Below are 6107 nucleotides of genomic sequence, written 5' to 3' on the forward strand. Positions count from 1 at the left end.
AACCATTGCACCACACTGGCTCGCTAAATACTAAACCACACTGGACCTATAGAAGCAGATATTGAGCCTTAAAACGGTTTTGAGTTTTTGCTGACCAAAAATACAAAAATAAAAATCTGTGAGCATTTAGTGACTATTAAACAAAGGAGTAGCAAGACCAAAATTTACACATAGCTGGCAAGAAGTACTCCAGGGCAAGGGAGCAAAGGGGAAATTTTATCCCTGCTCATGCCATTTTTAGTTTGCTTTAAGGGAAATTGACAGTCCTTTAAATCCTAGCACTGTGTGGATGAATCTTTGTTTCTTGTTTAACTTAATAATATTTCAATAAACACAGCATTAAAGATTCTGGAAGGCCAGTACCCATAAGAAAAAATACCTTGCAAGGGGCCATGCCTGGAAGTATCCAGTATTTGAGAAAGAATAAATGAAACAATGCCTATTCGTCTGCCATAGCTCAGGAGACTGATTAAGCTGTTCTTAAAAAAAGTGGGGAAATAAAAAACAAGATTTAAAAATCATTTGCTCAAGATCAGGAAACCCAGTGCAAATAAGACAGCTGTTAGAATCATTTGGGGGCACTGATACAAGAATCTCAGTTTATGCTTGGACAGTCAGCGCAGCCAGAGGAGGAAAGTTATGCACACCTGCAGACTGGTTGGTTTTGAGTAGGTAATAAAATCTTAATAACGCAACTCAATCAAATCAGAGTGAAGTCAGCACTGGAAGCTGCATGGATGCCAAATTGCAAGTGATTAGCTATTCATTGTGTTACTGACTTCCAGAAGAAATTATGAAGTGTCTGTCTCTTGTGTTGAATTCATGAGCTTTTGTGAAAAACTAGCAAAATGTCATCTTTCTAATGATTATGATGTGTGTTTGTGCGGATGTGAAAGGAGAGCCTATTTACTGCACAACGTGCTGCACATGGAAATAACATTATAGCAGGCCACAGAGCAGGGCTGAAAAGGAGGTTTTGCTATCTCTAACTGAAGCTTTTTATTTTCCTCCTATGAATGAATGGCAACCATTCCACTTTGAGTTCAAAAGTAAGCGAGCATTATTAAGGAGACCACCATTGGGATGAGGTGGTGGGAGCTGTGACTTCCATGTCAGAGGACTGGTAAATGAACTTCAGGATTTAGTCTGAATTTGGAAAGGAGTGATCTGCAAAACAGGTTCTCCAAAATAGTTTCAACACCTTGGATTATCCCTTAAAATTCAGACTAGAGCGTGGAACAAATTCACTGCCCGGTCAGTATGGAAACCAACATCTGGCACTGGAGCACGGGCAAATCATGCTTTCTGCAGCTAGTGAATCCCGCCTGTTGAGAACCAATCCTCGATTCTGCTTTTCAGTCACTCTGCAACCGGGATGCATAAGCAGTCTCTGGACATGGTCACCATGTGCTTCCTCACACACAAACACACCAATGAATATCTCCCCTGCTGTTCAACACTATTGTTCCTATGTCACTAACAGCACTGTGAAAACAGTGCTGCTGATTAGGATTTCTAGGAGTAGCCTCCTGACACTGTTCAGTGATACTGAAGCAGTATTGCACATTGGATTAATATGAAGAAGCCTCCCACTCAGTGACCCCAAGGAGCTACCTCACCCCTATGATTGTGCACAGGAAAAGCCACCCCAAAATCCAGCTCAGTGTGGGGCAGTCTATGTGTGTGGGCACACTTGCAGCCTCTGCACAGCTCACCAAAACCAGATTCCACCCTCAGGCCAGAAAAGAATATGCATCTGTGCTCTAGAGAATGACTCAGAATATTGGGATCTGTCTTAAAGTGTGTCATACTGCACAACTATAACTATTTGATTTTATTTTACCTGCCATACTTCATCCTATGTAGGGTTTTGTAGCTTGATGAGATACTTAGAGATCCCTGGTTTAATGCTGCAATTCAAGTGAGAGCACTAGAGAATTTTAAGTCCCTAATCATCATATTAAGTCCCTAACAATCCTATTCCATTGTCGTTTCCAATTTATGGTGACCCTATCATGGGGTTTTCTGGGGCTGAGAGATCATGACTTGCTCAAAGTCACCCAATAGGTTTCCATGGCCAAGCAGGGAATCAAATCCAGAGTCCTAGTCTTATGTTCAGACCACAACACCACACTATCTACATAGGATGCAGTTAAACCCATATCAAAGTGCTATAATTGTGCTGTGTGCATATGTCCTTAGAGAGGGAAAGAGACAGATAAATAGATTATATTGGTAACTATAGGTTGCTTTTTATGAAGGTGCAACAGTTTCACAGATTATGTATCAGCAAGATTTGCAGCAGATCCATAGGACTAATTCACCATATTGCACTTGGGGACTGAAGATAGGAAAGAGTGGTTTGCTAAAAGGCTGTGAACTTGTGGTTGAGTTGGCCTGGGAAGAAGGGATAATGCACATTCAATTCTTAATCACTTCCATACACCATGTCTCAGTTGTACAGTTGTTGAAATATTGTGGCAATCTAAAAATAACTAGGTTTATGCTATTCCTGCATTGTTCAATAGCTGGGGCAATGCCTAAGCCTGATAGACATTAATAGTACCTTTGTGCCCTATTTTAATTTTAGAACAACAACATACATGGACTCCCATATGGGCACTAATTACTGTACATCATGGGGCTAAGGGTGTATTCACACTGCAGAATTAAAGCAGTTCGATTCTACTTTAACTGTCATGATTCTATCCTACAGGATACTGGGATTTGAAGTTTAGTGAGATATTCAGCCTCATTTAGTGTCTCGCCAAACTTGAAACCTGGGATTCTGTAGGACAGATCCATAGCAGTTAAAGTGATGTCAAATTGATTTAATTCGGCAGTATGGATACCCATATACAGCCTGTCTGATGTTAAATTAATTTGATTGTGTTACTTGTTATGGTGTCAAGGAAGTAGACTGTTTTTATAATTCTTTTCATTACTCATTCCCTTGTTCATTGCTTTATCATTACCTTTAGTTCTATGGGGGAGGGAACTTAGGCTCAACAAGAGAATGACATAAAACATGCAAAATTCATGTCAAAAGGTGTCTAAAAATTCACAGCAGTTAAAGTGATGTCAAACTGTTTCAATCCGGCAGTGTGGATACACCCATATACAGCAGAAACCTATGACATCTTAAAGTAATTTTTTGAGTTACTCATTATGGTGTCAGGGAGGTAGACTGTTTTTTTCACTCATTATACTATTTAAAAATAGCTCTTTTCGTTACCCATTACCCATTTATTGCTTTATTATTACTTTTAGTTATGTGGGAGAGGGAAATCAAGCCAAGAAAGAGAATGGCATAAAACTTACAGAATTCATATCAAAGGGTCTCTAAAATGCTCTTTAAATGTACCTGTGAAAAGTCACTAGAGACCATTACTTGACAACCCATATGAAGTAAACATATCCAGGGGTAGCTGTGTTGGCCACAAAGAAAAATACAGTAACATCCAAAATCACAGTGATACCTTTATGTGGCATGTATAATGCACACTTTGGTTGGCCCAACAAAGGTATCGCTGTCTTGTGGATTTTGGATGCTACTGTACTTTGCAATATGAAGTAGGTTGATTACCACTCCAGGCCCACATTTGAGATGTAACTCCATTATACCACTAAGAAAAGTCAATAATTACAGGTAACCACATTACTAGCAGCTTCTTATAGCCAGGCTGTGGATCCTATGTGTATGTATGCCATGCGCATGTGTGCGTTTGTGTACACACACACACACACACACACACACACTCAGAAGTAAGTTTCATTATTCTGAATTATTCTCACTCCCAATTACATATCTAGGATTAGAGCCCTTATTTTATATACATATGGTGCCAGATAGAATGAAATAAGAAGTCAGGGACTGACCATATTGGTAGTATTGCCGTGAACAGGCAACATGACTGCACATGCAGACCCAACGTCCTGCTGTTTCTGCCCAAAGAAGCAGGAACTGAAGGGGGGAAATGACTGTGAAATGATAACATCTGAATGGTTTAATGAAAAGCAGAAGCAAAGAAAAGGCTGAATCAACAAGCAGGACAGATCTGTGTTTCATCTGAAATTAATACAAGAGGGCTCACTCCAGGTGCAGAAGGCTACGGAGTGGGTTTCTTCCTTTGATGATTCTAATTAGCCATCTGGTGCAAGTGGGACTGGAAGTGTGGTTGACCTCTCTTGCTCTGCTTCTGCTGATGGGAGCGAGAAGAGAAAAGAATGAGTTGAGATTGACAGTTCAGCTCATAACAGAAGGAGCGACTATACATTTGTGATTAATGTCAACATGCGCTGTAGTCCAGTCAGGAGCACTGTGCCCACCTTCAGCCCCTGTGTTATTTTGGTATAAACATTGCACGGGTTCACAGAGTCCACATATAGCCAATGGCAAATACTATATTTCATGTGCATATGTATATATGTGTGTGTTTCTCTATGTGTACTTCTATCTTTTTGACAATCCTTTGCATTTTGATGGGCACTAGAGGCCAATTTCCCCCCTACCTTTCCAAGAGCTGTCCCCCCCCCCCCCCAGCAAGTGCAAATGAATCCATTTCCCATCTCCAGTCCCTCTCATCACATCATTTCCTGATGCCATTTTGAGAAGGACTCTAGAAGAAAACAAAAGTATTAGAGGGTAGTACAGGGTGCTGGGTGCTTGTGTGGGTAAATGTGCATTTTGTGTATGTTTGTGAGGACTTTCTGCATTGTTTGGAGGCAAAAAGTGCCTGGAAATCATGCCAATTTTTGTATTTTAATTTTGGGTGGAGTGGTTGGGATACTTTAAGGGACTGGTGAGGGGGGTGGTTTCAGGTCTACATGTAGACCATGGGTCACACTTTGCCCACCCATGTGCTGAATGAATGGAAGATAGTCTTGAAGCTATTCTCTTACCAATAGATTTTTGTTTTCTTTTCATACATAATTTTTATTAATTTTAATACAAACATTCTATTTGTATTGGTGTGCAGGACATAAGCAACAAAGGAAGGAAGGAAGGAAGGAAGGAAGGAAGGAAGGAAGGAAGGAAAAAAGGGGGAAATAATGTAATAATAATATACATGTGTGTGCACATATAATTTCAAACTCAAACTAACCTAAAATTAAACATACTAAACATTATACCAAAATTCTCAGCCAAAGCATAATTGCAAACACTACTAACTTAAACACTAATTAAATGACTAAGAGGCTCGACAGACTGGCACTTTTTGCCGGCCTGTGGACTGAGTTAGGGCACACCACTGCCCCTCTGGTGCTGTGTCCACATGATGCAGCACCGAAGGAGCTTCATAAAGCAGTGCCGCTTCATAAAGCCTCCACTGTTCTGCTTAGATCCTACAAACTCATGCCCCTTGGAGGGTGAAATAAGGAGCGGCTTTCTGTGGCTCCTTTTTGTGCTCTCCGGAGGCTGGATTGGGCAATTTTTTTTTGTTGTTAACCACATTTGAGAATAAATGAGACATCTCCACGTCCCCGTCCTCCACTGTTCTGCTTAGATCCTACAAACTCATGCCCGCATCCTCCTTAATAGAATCCATCCATCTAGCGTGCTGCCTTTCTCCCTTTCTACTTCCCTCCACCTTTCCTAACATTATTGTTTTTTTCCAGTGCTTTTTGCCTTCTCATGATGTGTCAGAAATACAAAAGTCTCAGTTTTGTCATCTTGGCTTCCAGAGAGATTTCTGGCTTGATCTGCTTTAGGACCCATTTGTTTGTTTTCTTGGTTGTCCATGGAACCCTCAGAGCTCTTCTCCAGCACAACATCTCAAATGAATTGATTTTCCTCCTGTCTGCTTTCTTCACTGTCCAGTTCTTACATCCATACATGGTAATAGGGAATACAATGGCTTGTATGATTTTAACTTTTGTGCTGAGTTGTATATCTTTGCATTTTAGGATCTTTTCAAGTTCTTTCATAGCCATTCTCCACATTCCTAATCTTCTTCTGATTTCCTGGCTGCAATCCCCATTCCTGTCAATGTTTGAGAACACTTTTACCATTTCTATTTCTTCATTGTCCAGGTTGAATTTGTGTAGATTCTCTGTGGTCTGTGTTTTCTTTATGTTCTACAGTAGGCCTGTCTTTGCACTTTCTT

The sequence above is a fragment of the Sceloporus undulatus genome, chromosome 5 (assembly GCF_019175285.1).
Source record: "Sceloporus undulatus isolate JIND9_A2432 ecotype Alabama chromosome 5, SceUnd_v1.1, whole genome shotgun sequence".
NCBI classification, from domain to species: Eukaryota; Metazoa; Chordata; class Lepidosauria; order Squamata; family Phrynosomatidae; genus Sceloporus; species Sceloporus undulatus.